Consider the following 22,804-nt stretch of genomic DNA (forward strand, 5'->3'; position numbering starts at 1 on the left):
TCAAAAATTTTGATATTTTACATAAAAAAATTCAAACATTTAAAAATGATAAATTTAAGAAATATTTTAAAAAAAAATAAGCTAAGGCCCGGCCCGAATTTTCATAAAAAAATATTAGGTCCCACCCAGCTCGATCTTTTTTAAAAATAGGACCGGCTCGGCCTGAAGCCCGTTCTGGCCGGTTATAGGCCGGACCTACTTTTGCAGATTTCTAATAGGTATATTGTTGTTGGATCTATAATTTTTTTCGGGATACCTAATGGATCGTAATTACTACTAGAGGGGGGGGGGCGAAAACTTATATACGTGTAAAGTTTCGATACACGTGTTTTCGCCCATTCCTGGGAGTTAAAATATGTCCACCAGGCAGCGAGTTATTAATAACGGAAGTATCTCCTAGTTAGAGATGCGAAGGAACACAGGCTTTGAATGAGGTAATATTTGATTTATTTTATTAATTCTTTAGGGCGCCCTGCGTATTTTGTATCTGTTTCAATGGAGTGTGATATCTAGCTTTAGAATCTATCTACACCAACACTCCGCATATTTTAGAGTTGCGAGATTGAGATATGTCCAAGCCTAGCCTGATAGCTGAAGCATATGCGAATTCCTTATTTGTCAAAAAGATATTTATTTAACAGGTAATCCAAAAAGAGGTACCTCATTAGTGTTAAATTATCACTGGTAGGGTCCTTATCCTTGATTCAATCATTCAATCTTAAAGTTAACTTGGGTCTTGCTCTTAGCTTATAAAGGATGGTCACTATATGGGGTCTAGCCTAATTTTTAGGCGTCCAATACTTGTCCATACCATAATTCCCATCAATGACGCCTGTGCACCAGTGTCAAAATCAAATACAACCACTTATCCCTTTAATCTCTGCAGTCTCAGTTTTTCTCGATTCTGTCCATTTTGTAGAATCTTCCATATATTATGAATTGAATCACTTTGATGACACTCTTACATAAATTTGAATTCTTTGATTTGCAAAATCCTGCAAAAATTACCAATTTTTTTTTTACATTCGTTACGTGCAGAATTTGTGGGCGGATATTTCCCGGTTATGAATAAACACGCATTTATAACATTTTGGTTTTTATTATTAATCTTTATCAAAAGTATTATTACTATTAAATTTGGCTATTAGTACCCTTTATCAAACATGTTATTATACATGGCTTTTTTTATAAGCCCTCATCAAACGTATTCGTTTTTAAATGGATGTTCATAATTATTTATGTAAAATACGTCTAAATAAAAAAATGTTAAAATTGATGTACGCTTAGGAAATATTCCTAAGCCCGAGGCTAAACCCGAAACAAAACCGGGTTCGAAAATATTAGGCTAAACCCGAAACAAAACCGGGTTCGAAAATATTAGGCTAAACCCGAAACAAAACCGGGTTCGAAAATATTACTCCGAACCGAACCCGCTTAATATCTTTACCGAGTTTACAGCTCAGATAAAGTCCATCTCTTCCCCCTTAAACAACTTTTTTTTTTATAAAAAAAAAATAATAATGTTGACATTAATTTTAGAAACCGAACTCGAAATTGTTATTTATTTGTTTTATTTATTTTTTTTGAAAAAAATGCCGGAAATATCATTTCATCTTTCCGGAACTTACCGCATCGGCAAACGCGACATCCTCGTGCATCGATCCTAATCGAACATCTAAACGGACAACGAATAACAGGGCATCGCGCAACACCTACTCTTGCCGCACCTATGTAAAATGTTTTGGGAAGAAGAAAATAGTAATAATAATATTAATTATTAGTTACTTGTATAGTAACTCTAACTCAATGAAGGGTTACAAAATCAGTTTCTAGCATAGACAATTTAAAGATTCATTGTCCCTCAATAACTAATGTTTCGTTTCCTACTGTCAGAGTCTTGTTCTGATTCGTATTCAATATTAATCTTCTTTTATTTTTTTTTTAATTTAATTTTCTTTGGTGCCGAGATCTTGAATCGATTTCTGGTGTAGTAAGAATGAATATTAATCCCCAAAATAGATCATTTTTCTTTTCTGAAGGAGTAGTGAAACTAGGAGTTGTCGGTAAAATGTTTCAACTTTTCTCAATTGGGCAAGGAGTGCCCAAAGCCCAATTCCACTAACTTGAAGCCAGAATCTGATTGTTTCTTTATGGAAGTTACTAAATTATTTGCTAATATGATAGTGAGACATGGGTAATAAGGGCTGTAGAGGGTATTTTTTGACAAACATAAAGGCGAATGATTTGCCATGCCAAGGTTTCGTGCACTAAAAAGAACCACATAACGCTCAATGGGTAAGTTTGAGCTATTTGCCTTTAGGAAATGTGATGGAATTGGGGGGGAGGTGTAGGAATCTGAGGCGTTTAAGGGTCAAGTATTCAATTTAAGCGTATAGGAATTACTGAGGCAAGATCAGAAAGTTTTTTTTTTGTTCAAACCTGAATAAATTCCATAGAACTATTAAACAGACCTGAACGAATAAAACATATTGTTGAATCACAAACTAATTAAAATACTACCTCTCTATTGATTAAAAATTGCCTTTGGACCATACACTGTCCCAAGAAAACGAAAAATGAGGGGGTACATATAAAATTAATTTTTCGTGTGCTTATTAGACTAATATATTAAAGGTAATAGGAAAAAAACCCCCAGACACCCTAAAAAACCCGCAAAAAACCGAAAAAAAACCGCCGAAAAACCGAAAAAAAACCGCCGAAAAACCCGGCGGAAACCCTTCCCCCATTAAAAATTTCAAAATAAAAATAATATATTTTTTTTTAAATCAAATTTGACTCTTATTGATGACACTTTTTTGAATTCTGTCATATAACGTAGGATTTCTTCCATGAGATCTTTTTCAAATTGAAGATCGAAGAGTAGTGGAGAATTGGGATGCTTCTATAATTTCTTGGTATTTAAAAAAATTACATTAGTAATTTGACTTAGCACATGTCATCGGAAGAGTCAATAGTAAGAACTCTACGAAATCATAAGGCAAAGCACAACCCTTCAAATCTCGAGAATTTGGAAGGCCTAGTTATGGACGTCTTAGCATATGTTCCCTTATGTGATATGGCCAATGCGATGACATTGAGCCCTCGATTTCCTCCGGAAACAAACTTGAAACGCCGAATCAGAGCTCTCTATCCGACGAAGAAACACCCATCAATCTGGGTATTGATTTTTTAGAAAAAATGAAACGCGAGGCGGCTACCAATAAAACTAAACTTGAACGATGGCTATACTTTTATCAACCCATTTCAATTTATTATTCTCTAAATTTAAATTTTGTATTTTTACATTAATGATGATTTTACCAATAATAAAATAAATATATCTTATTACAAAAAAATTTAGTCAAATTTTAGACTACCAAACATGTGGTAATTGGTGGATGGATATTTTATTTTATCAATATAAGCAAATAATTTTTACGAAAATAAGAAACCACGTTGGTTATTTTTTTTTTTAACTGGGGTATTTTTTTTCTTTTCTCTACCTGTTAGCACTTTCAACATCAGCATTTTATCTTGTTTAAGCATTTTTTTTATGGTTACATTGATAAGCGAGCTCTTTATAATAATTAAAATAAAAATATCTTGATCCTTTTGTGATGCAAAAGACATTTAAATATTTTTCTTATTCAAGATATTTTACTTCTGTCGACATCTTGAGTTTCTACTTCCGGTAAAAATGATAGGACATTTGCGCAAATAAGAATCACCCAAAAAGTTATATTCATTTTTTTTAACTTTATATTTTATCGCTAAATAAAACAAACTTTTTGAATTCAAAAATAATTTATTATAACAAATTTTCCTCAAGGAGTATTTGTTTTTTGGATCATACTTGCCCCAACAATAACAATTATACATCAACTTTTTTTTTGAAGGTTAATCGTATGTAGTTTTACAAAACAAAAATTGATTTAAAATCATTTTTGATTAAAATCATTATTTTTTAAAAATGGTGGTTTGATTGATTAATATAAAATAAAATCGCTCTTTTTTTTAAAAAAAAAGTTTACTTTAAGAGGGAATGGCATGAGTTTATAATAAAGATTACCCCTTCCAACCCAAATAAAATTTAGTAATTTTGAGAGACAGGTGACAGTAATAAATGTCATTTAAGAGAGAGGGAAGGGTGGGCGGATGTTAAATGAAAACTTGGTTTTCATTTCTTTAAAAATCGATAATAACAACCACCATCTTAAATTTTATATTAAAAAAATCATTTCAGAAATAATCTTCTTTCTAATTTTTTTTTTAAAAAAAAGGACTTGAAATGGATCCCATCATTTAAATCAAATTATAATATTAAATTTATCTAAAAAAAAAAAAATTTGATAAACCGGAAATAAATTCTATGGGATTGATGTTCCACCCTTTTTCTATTTCCGGAGAGTGTAAAAGTGTCAGTTAGTTAAGGAATTAACAATCGGCTCTAACTTAGCGCTTTGATTAAATCGAGATATAACAACTAATTTTATAGAAATATATTATCATTTTGCTATTAACCTTTTGTTTTAAAATTTATTATACCCTTGACCAAACGAATGGAAATATTAAACTTTATTTTTAAAAAATGCACACTATTTTCAGCATTGCATAAGAGCCTGTGCTTTAGAATTCCTGCTTTTAGGGACAAGTATGAAGAAAAAGAAGAGAAAATTTAGATAGATTATATAAAAAGATGGCAGAATTCGTAAGATTCGAATTCGTTCCGGAAGTCAATTTTGATGTTATATTTAAACGCGATTGACTCTTGAATCGTAATTTAGAATCCTATATTCTCAGCCCTCATGCATGTCGATATATTGCTTATCTTAGATAAATAAATTGGTTTCTGTTTATCGAACTGAAAAAGTTTCTATGATTTTTTTTTCCTTTCTACTGTTATGAATGTCAAATCTTGCTTAAACTTATTTTTTTTGTCAATAATAATAACGTTTTCCTTAAAAGTATCAAAAAAAATTTCGAATCATTTAAAATGTATACCTTACTACCTACTAAATACGCCCTAATTATTGATACAAGTTTCAGAACTTTGATCTACTTCACCCCTTAAGGCGTGATATATTTTAACTTTACATTTAACTTGTTTTAGTTAGCGAAATTAATTGACCAAATTATTTCTAGTTTATAGTTATACAGCTTCAAGCCTGAGTTGGTAATTGTTTTTTTTTAAATTCTCAAATATGTTATTATTTTTCTCCTTTTATAAAAACATATCTATGTAAAAGTTTTCCTTATCAAATTCTGGACTTTCTCTTCTATTTAAATCTTATTAGAACAGTTTTATAAAAAAAATTTGGAAAAACCTATATCAGTATACGTAAAATTTACTATACACGGTATAATAACCGATAAATTAAACACAAACTTTGCCACTTTAAATCATGAAAGAAAGATCCACAGGGAAAAATAAAATTATTTTCAGGGAATAATGTCTTTAATATATATAGTTTATCTAAAATTTGTAAATCATATTTTATTTGACACAAAATTTATGAAAATGATTCATTTTATTTTTTATACTATTAAACAATTACTAAAATTTCGCAGAAATAATATATACATACAATATCACTAATTTCGCAGAAAATATGTAGAATAATTAGAAATTTATCAGGAATATGTATATATAAATCACTAATTTCGCAGAAAATATGTAGATTGAAATTTCGCAGAAAATATATAGAATAATTTTAAAAAAATTTTGCGAGGAATAATACATATTTTCATTTATACAAGTATATAATTTCTCTTCCGGTTATCCATAGAATGGAACACCTCCGCCAAAAAATGGATTCCAACCACCGTATCCGAACCCGCCCCAACCGCCATATCCGGGTGGGCCCCAGCCTCCGTGGCCGAAGAATCGGTTACCAAAACCTGGGTATCCTCCATAAAACGGTGGCGGCCTGAAGTAAGGAAACGAGTCTACCATCAAACTGCTAAGACAGATAACTAACTATTATATAAAATAAATATTGTTGTAAAAGAATTATAGAAGAAAAAAAAATTATTTGGGTTTTTTAATATAATTATAAAATTAATTTTACCATCATTGCTACTATCAGATTCGCCAGTTTTGACATCATTTTTTTTAGTTTTTTTAAAAAAAAATTTTTTTGAATTAGTAGATTTCTGGCATTTATATACTGTTAAAGTATCTATTGTAATTATATTTTATAAAGGAGTGTTGAAATATAAAATATGTTATATTACTATCTCATTAATCAATAAGATACGATAACAAGCCATATCATATACTTCTATATAACATGTAATTGTCGCATAATGTTATTAAATAGGTTGAGGGATAACTTTTACTTCTTCAAGTGGTAAACTTTTGTTTCTCATTATATTATATATATTAAAAAATGGTTCTTGTGTTATCATATTTCATATTTTTAAAATACCTAAGTTTGTTATTTGTAGTTATTAATTACTTATCATATACTAATTATTATTGTTATTATTTATTTTTTTTGTTTTTTTTTTAACATTTGGATTTGAATTTAATAGAGTCACTCTGTTTCCGGCTTTGTATTTGATATCCTTTTCCTGGGGTGATTCTGACAAAAATTCTTCTAAAGAGTTGAAGGATAATAATGCAGGTCTCCAAAATTTGTTACATCTTGGTTTATATATATAAATTAATGTTAGAAAAATAAAAAAAAAACAAGCATTTTTAAATAGTAAAATGGGTAGAAATTATAGATCTGAACTGAAAACTTAAGGCTGAGGCCTGACAATTAGCGAAGTTGGAAGATTTTCCGTAAAATTTTTAATAGGCCATCTCGGGACACTTAACAATTTTTATATATAATTTTTTAAATTTTCAAAAGCTAATATTAGTTATTTTTAATATCTGAAAATAAGTTGAATGTTATAATCTCTTTGTATTTATCTATAAATAGTGTTACAATAAATTAGCAAAGAAATTAAACAAGTTAAATAATGATATGATGTCAAAAACAAATACTGGTTATATCGTACACAATGATTTATTAAATGTTTCGTGCGAGTAAGCGTGGAAGGGGGGGGGGAATGATAGCAAGAAAATTCGTGCAGAAAAATTATGACCCTGATAAATTTCTAGTAAATATTCCATGTGCCATTTGGCACCGGAAGAAAAAAGCCAGAGGTTTTATTATTGTATCCCTGTTGTAAATAAATAATTAATATTTTTTTTATATGATGAATAACAATTAAATGTGCACTTTTAAATCTCTAAATTTTGCTATTCTCGCGTAATCCCGAATAAATAAATTCGTAATATAAGAAAAGTATGTAAATCATTTTACTTTCATATTTTTTATTATACGAACATATTAGGTATTTTGAACATGCTGGAATCACATTTCCGGTAAAAATCAGTTTGTTTTTTTTTAAATTCAAAAAAAAAACGAGCTTTAAAAAAATTGTAAGAAAGAATTTTTGTTGCAACACAATAGCAATTTGTGTGATTCATTCTTGTAGAAATTCAAATAATTTTAGCAATTTAATCTTCAGATCTTTAATTGGTCATGTGGGGTAGATCAATTAATTCCCAAATTTGGGTTAAAATTTAATATAGGAAGCATATATATGTATGAATTTTAGCTTTTCAGACATTCTAGGAAATGGAGTTTTTGGAATGGAAAGATCTAATATTTTTTTTTCTTTGTGTATTTCATCTTCAACTATTTAATTGGTCAATTCCTTAGAAATCCATCAAATTCGTAATATACAGAAAATTATATTATAATTTATAATAAGTTTTATTATATGATATGAATTGCCACTTACCAAAATGCAATTTAATTGCGATAAGTATTCCTGGACTTCTTTTAAAAAGTAAGATTTATACAATAAGATTGAATCCTTTTTTTCATATTTTAATACATTCTTGATTATTTTATATAAGATAAAAATGCCCCATTAGAATTATTTGACACTAAATGTGGAACTGTTACATCAGTAAAGAAGTAGCAAAATGATTATTAGCTGCAGAAGTTATGGAAACATTATTTTTTTTAAAAAAACGTAAATATTATGTATAAAAAAAATATATATAATCATGCATCTAAACAAATGTTATAAATGCCAACTCACATTGGAGTGTAAACGGTTTGTTGTTAGGGCCACGTAGAGTTCTATCGAGCATTAGAGAAGATGAAAGATCGAGGTTAACAGAATATAGCATTTAATTTATTTAAGTTAAAATATAAAAAATTTGACAATTTGTTTTATTTTTTATAAAATGCCGTTATCAATATCGATTCTATGGGCTTCGCATAATCTTTCCAATCTAATCAATTTTTTTATTTTAAATTGTAATTCGCTTTTCACGATATTATATTTATATTAAGATTCATAATTTTATACAATGAATTGTTAATATTTAACATTATTAAAGCCTAAATGTAAAAAAATGTGAAAGGACCCAAGGATACCACTAAAGGGCTATTCATTTAATAATATAAACGTTTTAAAACAGCGTTAAAAAAGACGAACACTGAGAGATGTTTATATGTTCCATTTATAATACATTTAGTTTACAAAATTTTTTAATAATGGCCGCTGGAAATGGAAGAACAAGATAGAGTTTTATATAGAGATGAATAATTTTTTTTTACAAATTTTTAAAATAAATGATAATTAACAGAGTGATACTTTTTAAATAGATCTAGATACAGATGCATCGTCTAAAAAAATATCTAGATACAGATATTTTAATAAAAAATCTATCTAAATACAGATACCACATTTTTATATCTAGATCCTGTATAAATTAAAAACTAAAAATAGATTTTACTTATTTAATTGTTACATTTGAATAATTTTATAGTTGTTTGTTTTTAAATCTTAAATTATAAATAACTCGGAAAATCGAAAAATTTTTTAAATAATGTATTATCTAGTGAAGTCCAAGGTTAGTTTGCGATATTTTTTTAAAATTATCATAGGTACCAATAATAATTTTTTTTTTATATTTAAATAAATATTTTTTGCCAAAAAGTTGATAAAAATTTATTAATAACTAAAGGGAAGCTTATCAAAATTAGTAAAATTATGTGTGGAGTATATCATCTCACATATTTTAATAGCTTGTGATTTAACTTTTGACAGTGGTCTTGAAATATAATAATATTTTAGGTTTTAGAAGTGTAAAATTAACTTTTACAAGCCAGATTTAGCTAATAAATGGAAAATAAGGGGAAAAAAGCTCCTATTTAATTTCATTCTTTAATGTTACTAAAATTATCATCTTTTAAGTGCAGTAAGAGTCTTAGATGTTACACTGAGAATCTAATCTCTTGAACAAGGTTAGGGTTATGGGCCACCAAAACGATTATAAAAATAATAACTATTAGATAAAAATATATATCTCTCTCATCAAATAATAACTATAAAAAAAATCAGCTGTCATTTCAATAGCGTTAAATTAACGCAACGCTTTAACATAACTCGTTTACTATGAATTCAGCGTAAAAAGGACTATAAAAAAGAAGAAACTAAATAAATATTTTATAAAATAATCTCATGTAAAATAAACCTAACATCTTGATTAATATACATTTTAAGAAATTCGATTTCGAATAAACGATGTCAGTGTTACAGTTTCTAAGGGAAAACAGTTTAAAACACTTGTATTCGGAACTGTTTTTTCGACAGTTAAACTGATTCCCGAAAATATATCATCCAAAATCACAATTCCCTATAGCTGAAAAATCTCTTTAGAATTTGAATCCCCATTCAAATTTCCAGATTAGATTGTATATTAAACCATTTTTCTAAATGATCCTTATCCTCTCTTATATTTGGCGGCCCATAACGGTAACCTAATCCAAGAGAATGAATTCTCACTCTCGGTGCAACATCTAAAACACTTATACTGCGCTTCAAAAATGATAATTTTTGTAAATGAAAATAATTGGTGGGTTTTTTTTGTTTATTACAGCTAAGTTTCCTTATAAAAGTTACATTTAAATTCCCTGGAAACCCTAAAATAATATTATCATACAAGGCTCTAATGTTAAAAGTTAAATCATAACATATTATATTATGGGGGTTTTGGTAGAGAGGCATAACTTAACTTTTGTCAAATTTTGGCAAAAAGATGTATTTAAATATAATTTTTTGAAACGTAATGATAATTTTGAAAAATATCTTAGACTAGATTTGTCCTTCAACTTACATTTTTTTTAAAAATTATGTTTTGATAAAAATTTGTATGTCCGAGTTATTTTAAATTATTTTAATATTAGATTAAAAACAATGACTATTAAATTTTTCAAAATAATAATTAATTATTTTGATAGCCTATTTATAGATTGAAATTCGACAACTTAAATATATTCATTTTTGATAATTTGTTAAAAAAAACAAAAAAACAACTTTATTCAAGCCCTATATAAGTTAGAACATTATCGCGTATAAATATTTTTTTTAAAAAAATGCTAGCTTTTTTATTATATAATATTCTTATTGTCAACTCTACCTTTCTTCCATTTCCAGGCGGTAATTATTTTAAAAATTTTTATATAAACTAATGTTTTCCAAATAAATTTGTAAAATGATAATTTTTTTTGTCCTACCTATATTATCATTGAAAAAAAAAATCTTTTAAGTTGATTTTAATTAAAAAAAAGTAATTCTGAACGACCTATTTAGAAGAGATATCAAATTTGGCTTTTAAAAAAAAATTATTTCTCATCATATATATAACTCATTGAAAATTTAAAAACAAATTTAAAATTTTTAAATTATCAATACCACGTTTATATATGGTGTATAAATGATGATTTTTTTATTAACATTAAATTTAATGCATGACAAAACATAAAAAATAGAGAATAAAATTAATATTGTTTGAAATTTCTTTTAAACTATAAGCTCTTTTTCTTTAATTATTGCAGACCGAGGGGCCATAACAGACCACGGACCGGGTCTTAATCTAAAAAAAATTTTAACTGGACGGCGGACGGTCCTAGACCGTAAAATATCGATTCTTACTGGTCTTAAAAGGTCTAATATTTTAATTTCTTCCCATGATTTAATACTTAAGAGTCGTAATTAGCGGGATATGGAATCCATTGGGATTTTCTAATCGTAAATTTTAAATCTTTCACTTGAGAGCCATTGATATATTTTTAAAATCTGAAATGCATTTCAGTTTGTAATCCAAATTTAATACTACTTCCGGCCGTGGGACCTTTTCAATATAGAAACATTCAAAAAAATTAATGAGGATATCGTTTGAAATTCACGTGATAGGTACTTTACATTGTGCCGGTGCTTTCCATTTCATGAATGTATGAATATTGGCCAGTCATTACGAACGCCAGATCAACTATCAATTTATCATCAAATTCATTTGTTGCTAAATTTAAATATAAGGATAATATTTATATAAAATATCAGTAATATAGATATGTATAATCTTTCATCGAACAAACAACAAATGTATAACATAATTTTTCTTGAGATACTAAAAATTATTTTTTTTTGTTGGATTCAAAAAAAAATATACACATTTTGACTTGAGAGAAGATGGTTCAATCGAGCAAGAGTTAAATGGCGTGACCCTAATCATCCATGGCCATTTATGCCACTTCTCCCTACCATTATTTTTTTAAGTAGACTCTATTAGTTTTTATTATTATTCTCTCATCATATTTTTAGATGGTAAAATTTGCGCTACGAAAATCAACTTGTTTATAATCTACACTAAGAATAGATGAATAACAACACCGATAGAAGAAAATAAGTAAAGCATACATTCTGCATATTAAATCTCGAATTTGTTAGAGATGATGAATATGTTATTTATATAAGTAAATGTTTGTTAATATTATTTTTTTTAAGATATTGTTAGTAATGTTTGATCCCTTAAAATATTTTCATGGCAACGAAAATCAAATGAAAACCCTAAAAGCTATTTATAAGGAAGGACAATCATATATCTGTGCCACGGTAGATTTGTGGCCTAAAAAAGTATGTAGCCTTAAACATCTCACTGAATACTATGTTATTTATCAAAATATTTTAAAAGATTACATGAGAAACCCTGGAAAGACAATCAGGACCTTTGTCGTGTAGGAAAATGTCTCTGGAATACATTCTTATGACGAAATAGGAGAGCTATTTGGTAGTTAGGGATTTCGGATAAACTAGTTGTCATGGTTACAGATAACGCTTCCAATTATTTCGACAAATAAGAATATGGTGTAAAAATTATAAAAACACTTACCAATGATTATGAGAATGACCTATTTGAATTAAGTTATTATTATTGATGGTTAGTAGAGTATTTTTTTTTTTCAATTTTTTAATATTTATTTATAAATGAAAATAAACGAAATACACTTATTCAGGCATATCGGGCGTTTTGTGTGCTAACTAAAGATGGTCTTTCTGTAATATCAAACTCAAAGACTTTGGAAGGATTTCCTGGAAAAATGTACAACACAGTGGAGTGCATATTAAAGGCTCGAATCTTCAGAAATCAGTCTTGAACATTCTATGGAAAGCCGGGTGGAATAGCCTTTACAATCAGTATTATTTCATTTCTTTATCTTAAATATAAATCAGATTTATTTAACATTGTTATTTGATAAAAAATATTTATGGTCCATCTTTTAAAAGTAATACATATTACATTTATACTGAAAATTATACTGCAAAGTTAGAAGTCAGTTAGAGATTGTATTAAACAAATTACAAAGGCAGAAAAGTTAATTTTTTTTATAGAGAATTAGTGCCGATACTATTTGTAGGTAAGACACACTAAACTTGAAAATTCAAGTTTTTAATATTGCCATTCCACCTTTATTAAAAGTTGTCCTTGATATCATGAACAAATGATTTGGGAAATATTTTTTCTTATCATGGTGAATTATAATGAGGCATTTTTTTGGAATTATTTTTACTTTTTTTAGCAAATAGCGATAGCGGTAGCGCGCTACTTTTAATAGTAGCGTTTAACAACTCTGTTTAAAACATATGTATTTTGAGTCTGATGCTGAAAAAAAATAATATCTTCAAAAATATATTATTAGAAGAAGCATTATCTAAGATAGGAGAAATTATTTGAAACATTTTTTTTGTCTAATGCTACAATGGAGCTGAGATTAATATATTGATTATGTAATCAATCCCATCATAAAATACGATAATTTAATCTATTTAAAAACTTTTATTTCCATATAAGCAATTTATTAGCTGTTAATAATCTGTCAACGTTTTGTTAAGCGTCTTGATCTTTAAGGCTATAACGCAATATTTTAGTCAAAAAATATTAATCAAAGTTCGTACTGTCGTTCGTACAGTTATAGCGTATATGAAATTTTTATAGAATGTGCTTCTTTTCTAGTGTAAAAATAATTCTTTTAGGCGCCTTGTAATGTTCTTAATTCGCTATTGACAAATTCATGTCCATTACTATATTTTTATACTAGTACTGCCCCCAATACCTACCTCTTGATTAGATGCTTATGTTTCCAATCTAAATACGAGGGTTATAAAATTTCACGTTATTGCATCTGAAGGATTTAGGCCTTCCACATCCAATCCAAAATCCTTTAAAGAGACTTTGAGAGTGGCAACTTAAGAATTAAGTTGACAGGCTGTGAAAAGTATTTTTATTTCTTCTGTCTAAATTGCTTCATTAAATTCTAATAAGCTATTCTCGTAAAAAAGATATTCTCATATGGCAAAGATACAGATATCATATTACTATCGATAAGATAAAAATTAATTGCTAAAATATTTTTTTTTTTAAAAAAAAAAACTATTTTCAAGTATTTACGATTTATATTTTAAATTCAATTTTTTTTTAAAGGTCTGTATGAGTATATATTCCAGCACATTTCTTAGAAAATCTGTTTAGCCCTCTTTACTCATATATACATCCTAGTTTTATTTGCTTTTCCTCGATACATATGGCATACCATATCAAATCAATCTTTCAATTTTTTCTTAAATTTTGCATACTACTATAACTAAAAAAATGAAATTTTACCTTCCAACACTGTTTACCCGTTAATATATGAGCGTTTAAAACGCGGAAAAAATCATACATTTTTGACGAAATGCACCTCATTTAATTTTCAAATATCTCGAGAAATAACTATGTCAGAGAAATAATTTAAATTTTATTATGTAGCTTAACAATAGTTCTTTAATATGACATAAAAATAAATATAATAGAAAATCTGATTTAATGTCCAAAACCGGATATATAAAACGGGAAATGGCCATAGAAAAAAAAGGTATTTTTTTTAAAAAAATTTCTGTAGTTAGGTATCACACAGTTTTGTTATTTTTTACAAAATCCTAGACTGGGGTTAGCATATTTTGAGGAGTTATACTACTTGTCAGAGTTGTTAAAAGATACTTTTTAAATGGATCTACAGATACATCGTCTAAAATAATATCTAGATACAGATATTTTAATCAAAAATCTATCTAGATACAGATACAGATACCACATCTTTATATCTAGATACAGGATTTAGATACTTGTATCTAGATTCTTTAACAACTCTGCTACTTGTATGACTTAAATTGATCAAATTTAACATAAATATCATCATATTTAAATTTAATGAATAGTTATGAAATGATGTTTATTTAAAAATTATATCTAAATGCTTGACAACTATTTTAAATATTTTATATTTAGTACAAAATAATCTACCAAAATTAAAATTCAACAATAGATATTCTCCCATATCTTCATAATTAAAAAGAAAGGATTAATATATTATTTGACGAATTCCTATAGTTGAAAAAAAAAATGGAATATCCCTTAAAGAAAAATTAAAATAAAATAATTAAATATGTATATAACCATAACTTTATTGCCATAATTATAAATAATTTAATAATAATAATACAGCGAAAACCAATGACATATTATACCTTGACTGACGGCGCATTCGTTAAAAGTGTACATCAAGAAAAAAACAGCTGGGGACACCATTTTGGTTACCCCCATAATCGTTATTTATAAAAAGATTTTAAACGAGAGGCTAATTTAGCGAACATTATTAAAGAGTGGCCTGATCATTCTAGATGATTAAGGAAGCAAGTTAATTTGTAAATTGTAGTTTTTAATATGAGAATAATTGCTATATGGGTTACCGAAATGGCGGGTCCAGCTGATTTACATTTCAACCACGCTTTCTAGTGCATTATTATGATTGGCGGCGTCAGTCTGAGGTATTATTATACGTCATTGGTGAAAACATAAAAAAATTAAAGTTAAAAAATGAAATGTTAAAAAAAAAAAAGATTAAAGAATTAAAAATTAAGAAATTTATGAACGAAAATGTAAAAAGTGAATAACTCTCCAATTGTTAAAACCCTTAAAGTATGAAAAATCTAACATCTTATTCTAAGACTTAAATAAATTTTAGATAAAACATTATCTTTGCTTGAATATTATCACAATTTGAATAATAATAACTGAACATAATAACACTCTCCCTCTTAAGTTAGGCCCAACATTCTGCGAATGACCAACTTTCTATTGTTTCGCCTTCACTGATCTTTTATCTCCACCAAATCCATTCTTCTATTCTTTATTGTCTTCTAATATCGAAGACGGCTATCCCTTGTCTAGTATTCTTAGTTTCTAACGACCGGTTGTATCCGATTATACCTCTAAATTTTTGAACTCTATCTTCTGGTGCGTGTCAGCCCCTGGGTAAACGATTATCTCTTTTTCCTTTTAATCGACACCCGATTGACGCCTGCCTTTCAACGATCCACCTCTGCTAGTTACCAATTATTGATTGATACCATACTTTCTTCACAATCTTTGTCTCTTCTAAAGCCCGTTTTAAAACATCTTTATAACTTTATTCAAGTCTTAGCTTGTTTTCTAACGTTCTCTTGTATCCAATAATTCTTTATCGCGGTAATTGATTATAAACTGGTAATTGATTATGATTGCTTTGTAAACGATATCGATGAATTCTAGTTTCCTTTTCAACTTTTGTATCTTATAGTCCGTCTTAAATTCTTTTTGATCAATAATCCTAGTCTTTGCTTGTTTCTAACGGTCTCTCGTAACTAATGATTAGCACATTATCTCGGTAAACGATTGACTATAATTTGTCTTCGATAAGATTGTTTTCCCGAATTCAATACGATTATCAAATTTCGTATCTTACACTAAAGTTTTGGTGAACAATTGGCAATATTTGTAAGCGATTAACGATTGCAGCATGAACGTCTTGACCATTTGTTCTATCAAGTCGCTTGTTTACAATGTTTTCCTGTAATTGATTAGTTCTTCTTTTCATCTAATTCTTGTAACCATATCGATCTTTTAGACTACCGGGTCTTCTACGACAGATTGCACTTGCCTATATATCGACTTTGTCTTAACCTTATGCTTCACTTGATCTTTGTCTTATAAAGTCTCAGATAATCGCATCTAACCTACTTCTACCTAAAATAATCTATTTAACCCTTTATCACTTTTTCTTTCATTTATCTCAGATTTAAAATAATACACCGTTCAAAATACCAATAAAATTTATAATATGCCCACTTTGTCTTTAAATGTATAAGGTTATCGCCTCTAATTGAATTCTTCCTTACATAATCTATTGAATAGCTTAATTTCGAAATATTCGCTCACATTTTTCCTCTAAAATTAAATCTTAACATTATAATATATAGTCAAAATATGCTAAATAATTTATATAATTATATCAAATTCTACCAACCCCTTTACCCTCAATGAAGCCTAGACCCATATCTTCTTTGAACTATTTGCAGGTTGTCTAGCTATCGATTCACGCCTTTTGTCAACCCTGTCTACAGCTGATTTTAAATCTAAAATTCTCTCGAATATCTTGAATCTAAAAATCTTTTAAATTCTAAATTTTTACCCAAAAAACACATTTTGTCTTCTTGAGTTATTACGCATTTATCTCGTTTTACTTAATAAATCTTCGTACACGCCTATTCCTTAAAGCAAAATAAAATATCTTTCTCCTTTATGCTGTTAGCAACCCATTGCTCAAAAACAACCGGACTAAATAATGTCTTTTCCTTTCTTTTTACTTTCGTTGTATAAAACAATTTAATTAAGTTTATCATCCCTTTTAATCCAACATCGTAACTCTCGCAGACCTGGCAAAAAAAAACAAATCTATTATGTCAATCATCAACACCTAAAATTATGATTCTCATAATTCTTGTGTTACAAAAACAAATCAGTTATGTTTATCAACAATTTAAAAAACACCCACAGTTATGATTCTCATTATTTTATCCGAAGAATTATGTCTCATCAACACTTAAAAAGATGATTGTCATAAATTGACACCTTGTTCATCAACAAATCGATTATATGTTTATCGTCAATTTTAAAATAACATAAATTTATGTTTCTCGTAACTCTACTAAGCATAACTTGTTAAAATTTTACGTATCAGATCCTTGAAGGCTGTTTTATCTCTCGCAGCCACCTTGAAATAAAAGTTAAAAGTAAATCTTCAACTAGAATTTAAATGAAACATCGACTATTTCCTAACAATAAATGCACATTCGTCTTAGTTTCTATTCTTATTCACCCATTTAAATTATCACATCTTTCAAAGGCAAATTATTTGTGTTTTTAATTTTAATTCTTCGCAAATTTTCAATCAAAAAAATTTTTTTTTTACAAATAAATTTATTTAATATTATCGCCGAATTTTTGTTCTTTTTCTTTGTCATGGTTAGTGTTGTTAAAAGGCTCGTTTTGGTCCGATTTTTAAAAAACGGCGAAATCCAATATTTTATCCAGAGGAATACTATGCAAGCCTGATGATTTTTCTTGTAGAAGGAACAAAGGTCTAGACATATATTAACAAGATCTCGAGGCATAGACAATATTTTTCTGGCTAAAATATTGAGTTAACCATATAGTTATCTCTAGTGATCAATTATTCAATAACTTATAATAATTTCTAAAAATCTAAAATAATCGATTGGAGTATTTTGTAAAAAATATAAAGCTCGTGATATCTATCTACAGAAAATTTTTTTTTACAAGTAATACCTTATTTTTCTATAGCTATTTCCGGTTTTATATGTCCGGTTTTTTGACATTAAATCAGATGTCTATTTCATATTAAAGAACTATTATTAAGCTACTCAATAAAATTTAAATTATTTCTCTAACACACCTATTTCTCGAGATATTCGAAAATTACATGAGTTGCATTTTGTCAAAAATGTTTACCATTTTATTGAATTGCAATAATTAAAATTTTTTTTTAATATAAAAATAATATGGTTAAAAAAAAGCAAAATTTACATTTAAAATGAAAATAAAAATGTGTAAGATATAATGAGAAATTTGTTCAATATCTTTTCGTTATTTCTTTAAGTTTTTTGGCATTCAACGCATCTTGGATAACGGGGATTCGGACATAAATTTGTGCAGAACCGTTCGAATCCTAATAGAAAAAGTTTTTACAAATTAATTTAATTATATATAACTTTTACCATGATTTCTCACGTATTCGTTTTGATCGTAGTTAGGATCTCTTATCCAAGGATCGGCTCTTGCTTTCCCTACGATAAAATATAAATTTAGATGATTTTTCTAAAAAACAGTGTTTATAAGTGAGAATTTTGTTTAGTTTTTTTTTTCTTTTTTAGCCATGGACCTGTATAATTCATAGGATGACTCGTGGATGGCATAATGGTTAACATGATATAATTTTCTTCTAAAACTCTAAATAAACACTCGAACAATTTTATATAGGGTGCTTCGCAAATTAGTTTAAAAAATGAAACTCTTTGGAGCCGGGGGTGTATAAAATATCAGCACAATCAAACAAAGACGTCTCTCTACTTCTTACAAACTAAAAAAAACAATTTAACAAATTTATAGTGGTTCACAAATTAGTTAATACGCAAAAAAAATAAGAAAGAAAGAAAGAAAGCAAAAAGACCACAGGCAGTGCAATCGGAAAAATTGATATATTTTTTTTAAACATTATGTTCTACCAATCTTGTAATAAACATAAATAAGTTAGATTTTGCATTTCTACTATTCCTTTTTATAATTTAATAGATTAATTAATACCATCATTTAATAAAACTGCTTTTATTTAGACAAATGAGAGAGCAGTGTTGAGTAAACGAAAGATTTTTAAAAAAAAACTATAAAGGTTACAAAGTATATTGAAACAAGCTCATCCGATGATGCTGTAATAACGCTCATATGCCCAGGAAAGGACAATGGAGTTAAATAATTCGTATCAAATCTAGATCCAAATGCCGGCACAGTTTTTCAGACTTGACCCAATTAAGCCTTTTTAGACTTTTTTTTTGAAATTTATAGGTGTAAGGAGTATCGATATACCGATACTCTGTGGACTCTCACGTACATGAAATTCAGAGAATTCTATGACACCTAGAAGTTGTAACTGCGTACATAAATTTAGAGAAAGCTGTCCAAGATATTGCGGACAAAATAAAGGAAAAATATTCATTTTTACACGGTTTTAGGCTTAAAAGACAATTTTTTTTTACCTATTAAAAATAATTTTTCTTAAAAGGGCAAAAATAATTGGGTTCATATGACAAAGATCTGTTAAAAGGCTAAAAAGGGATTTTTATGGAGATTTGAAAAGTGGAATTGTTTGGTGACTTATAGATTATTTAGGGTTAGTTACAAGATCCATCATAATTTTTTTTCCTAACAGAAATCCAGAAATTCCATACCCTTTGTAGAAATGTGAGCTACATATTAATATTTTTCAAAACATTGTTAATTTTTCGATTTTACCATTGGGAATAGATAATGTTGCTAATAAGAATATAATTAAATAAGAAGTTAGCATATATTTTTTTTCAATTTAGCGATGATAATAATCAAAAAAATTTTTTAAATGAAATATATCATATAGAATTTTGCTTTTATATATTTATAAAAAATATTATTAAATTTATTTTTTATATAAAGAAAATTTTATCGATAAATTCAAAACTTTCATAAAAATCAAAAATAAATTTTGACATGTTTTGAAATTCGATACAAAAATTGTCACATTTCAGTATTTTCAATAAAAAGTTTCCTAAATTTGCAAATTTTATTTCTTCAAATTTTGGACATACCTTTATATCATAATATATTATGGATAAAGAAATTTACAAAAAGTGTTTTCATTTATCAATTTTGAATATTATATAAAATTAGTAATGATTAATAAGAATTAATATGTAAACATAAACGATTATAAGAGCTGAAAATATTTTAGTAAATTATAATAACCTTGAAAATATATGTAACTATTAAAAACAATTCTAAAAAACCTCTTAGCAAATTTATATCACCTTGAAATTTGTTGTTGTTGTTATCAAAATAATTGGTAATCTAATATTTATTTAAGGTTGATTTTAATTAATTAAAAATGTTTATATTTTTATTATTCTTTATAATATATATATCATGAGAGCTTACCGGAATCAATAAGAGTTAACAGATACACTATTTCCCGATACAATAAATTCTATAAAAATATCTTCTTAGCCTTAGTAAATCCTATCTTTTATCCTTGGAGAGATACCCAACTCTTTCAAAATAATGATATATTAAGCCGACATAAATTGTTGGAAGCTTTGCCTAGTAAAAAAAAAATCTAGGGAATCTCTTAACAAATAACAAACTAAGAGTTACTCTTTGGCATAGATTCGGGCTGTGATATAGTCCAACCTCCATAGTTGCCATAATGATAACTCACCAGTTAAATAAAGAAAGACATGAGTTAAATTTTAAGAGCCGGGAACATCATCAGCCCCAATCGTCAATAAAATATAAGTACTCAGTCTCTTTTAACAAAAAAATATACAAATTCCTAATATTTTAGGAAACCTCGAAACCTTTTATCAACTATCCCCGGTGACTCTGGGTAAATTTATCATCTGGGATTATACCGTCACCAAATATAATTAACGCGCGTTTTAAGGGACTCAATTATGATTTTCATAATCGTATATACCTCCTCCTCCTCCCCCCCCCCCCCATTTAATTTTAGCAGAGTTGTTAAAAGATACTTTTTAAATGGATCTAGATACAGATACATCGTCTAAAGCAATATCTAGATACAGATATTTTAATCAAAAATCTATCTAGATACAGATACTACATTTTTATATCTAAATACTTGGATCTAGATACTTTAACAACTCTGAATTTTATATTGTATTTTTGTATCGTTTTTTATATTATATAGTTCTATAATTATAGTTTTTTTATTGTAATATATATATTTGAATAAAGATGCTACTAAAAAAAAAAGTTGCCAGATATTTTTATCAATATATTTTTTTAAACAATTCTACTTATTTAATAATTTTTAAAAATTGATTAGATTTGTGCAGAGTTGTTAAAAAATAGATACATTGTCTAAAATAATATCTAGATACAGATATTTTAATCAAAAAATCTATCTAGATATAAATACCACATTTTTATATCTAGATACAGGATCTACTTGTATTTAGATCCTCTAACAACTCTGGATTTGTGTTTATAAAATTTCGACTATCAATTATAGTAAGAGTGTAAACCAACAAACAAAACATTTTATCAAGGTAACTTTATAAATTATCATATTTTTTACTAAAGTATATTTTGAAATCTAATTTATAAATTAATCATTTTTTATAACCTATATTTTTATTTAAAAAAATATTTTTTTTTATAAAACTGTCATAAAAACCAAATTCTTTTCCAAAAAAAAAATGTTTTTCATAAATTTCCTAAAAAAAAATATTCTGACCTCTTATCTCATTAATATTCTTGGCAACTTTATATTTCATTGGTCAATATTTAATTTTTTTTTTATATATATATATATAAACAGGTTTATATAAAGAATGTGTCTAGAAGTTTTTTTAAATTAGTAGTTTTTTTTAATGCTATGGGCCTACCACTATTTAACTTAATAGCCCAAAATAAATAAGATATGACGATCAATATCAGCAAAAACAGCAACAATGAAAGATATTCATTACGGTGAGATGAGTGATACGTTTTACGCGTTATTAAGCGCCTAATCATTGCGTCATATACATGGCAGATTTATATATACAACAGAGTAAACGCTTAGATTTCTCGTGAAAACCCATCAGACTGGGAATAAAAGATGAAAAATAATTAAGAGGACCATCCACGTTTTTTGGGCAGGCCACAGTTACTTGTGCCCGCCAAGAAGCAAAGTCACTTACTTAAATGCTCACGGGAAATAAGGGGAGGGGTAAAAAGGCCATGCCCAATTAAATAAAACTTTATTATGGAAGGGTTTACTTTTATTTAGCATTGTGAGAACCTAGAAACAAACTTAAGAATTCACACCTTGAAGATAATCAAATAATCCATTCCATATTCAATACCCATACAGTGAAGTGAAACGAGTTATTATTAATATTATTTTTTTAAATATACAATAATAAGGTGTAAAATATTATTTAATACATATTTGTCATTAAATATGGACACAAAAAAAATAAAGATTAAACGTAATTCATGTTTAAATGATAAGGTGAAATTATTATGTTGTAAATTCATAATTTGTGACGAAAAATAGCAATATATTTTTGAAGTTGCCTATCAATTATTATTTCTTTTAGTTTAATTACTTAGATAATTTTTTTTTAAGTAAATTATAATTTTTAAAAATTAAAATTAAGTCAAAGTTGTTTTTTTTTTTTAATTTTTGAGGTTAAGTTTTATTATATTATTTTTTTGTATATAAAGTGTAAATTGGAGATTTTATAAGGTCCGTGAAGT

General features: G+C 27.3%; 2 long non-coding RNA genes across 5 annotated transcripts in view; one reads left to right on the forward strand and one right to left on the reverse strand.

Moving 5' to 3' along the window:
- Nucleotides 1-5,585: 5,585 nt before the first annotated feature.
- On the reverse strand, nt 5,586-8,872 carry LOC135928341 (uncharacterized). The gene is made up of 3 exons (XR_010572297.1): nt 8,810-8,872; nt 6,541-6,646; nt 5,586-5,977 (listed from the first exon to the last, which is right to left on the reverse strand). It is a non-coding gene; the product is annotated as an uncharacterized LOC135928341 (long non-coding RNA).
- A 1,513-nt stretch (nt 8,873-10,385) lies between these two features.
- The window catches only part of LOC135929188 (uncharacterized), a 39,795-nt gene continuing 27,376 nt past the window's right edge, over nt 10,386-22,804 (forward strand). Inside the window, exons 1-6 of one of the 4 annotated variants that reach the window (XR_010572506.1) lie at nt 10,386-10,515; nt 11,680-11,831; nt 11,873-11,991; nt 12,050-12,224; nt 12,372-12,552; nt 19,179-19,868. This is a non-coding gene — a long non-coding RNA (uncharacterized LOC135929188). Of the gene's footprint in view, nt 10,516-10,741; nt 11,634-11,679; nt 11,832-11,872; nt 11,992-12,049; nt 12,296-12,371; nt 12,553-19,178; nt 19,869-22,804 lie in introns of those variants that run through there. The other 3 variants (XR_010572508.1, XR_010572507.1, XR_010572505.1) reach the window with 3 other exon arrangements.

This window comes from Gordionus sp. m RMFG-2023, chromosome 4 (assembly GCF_954871325.1).
Source record: "Gordionus sp. m RMFG-2023 chromosome 4, tfGorSpeb1-WG-v2, whole genome shotgun sequence".
Classification (NCBI taxonomy): domain Eukaryota; kingdom Metazoa; phylum Nematomorpha; class Gordioida; order Chordodea; family Parachordodidae; genus Gordionus; species Gordionus sp. m RMFG-2023.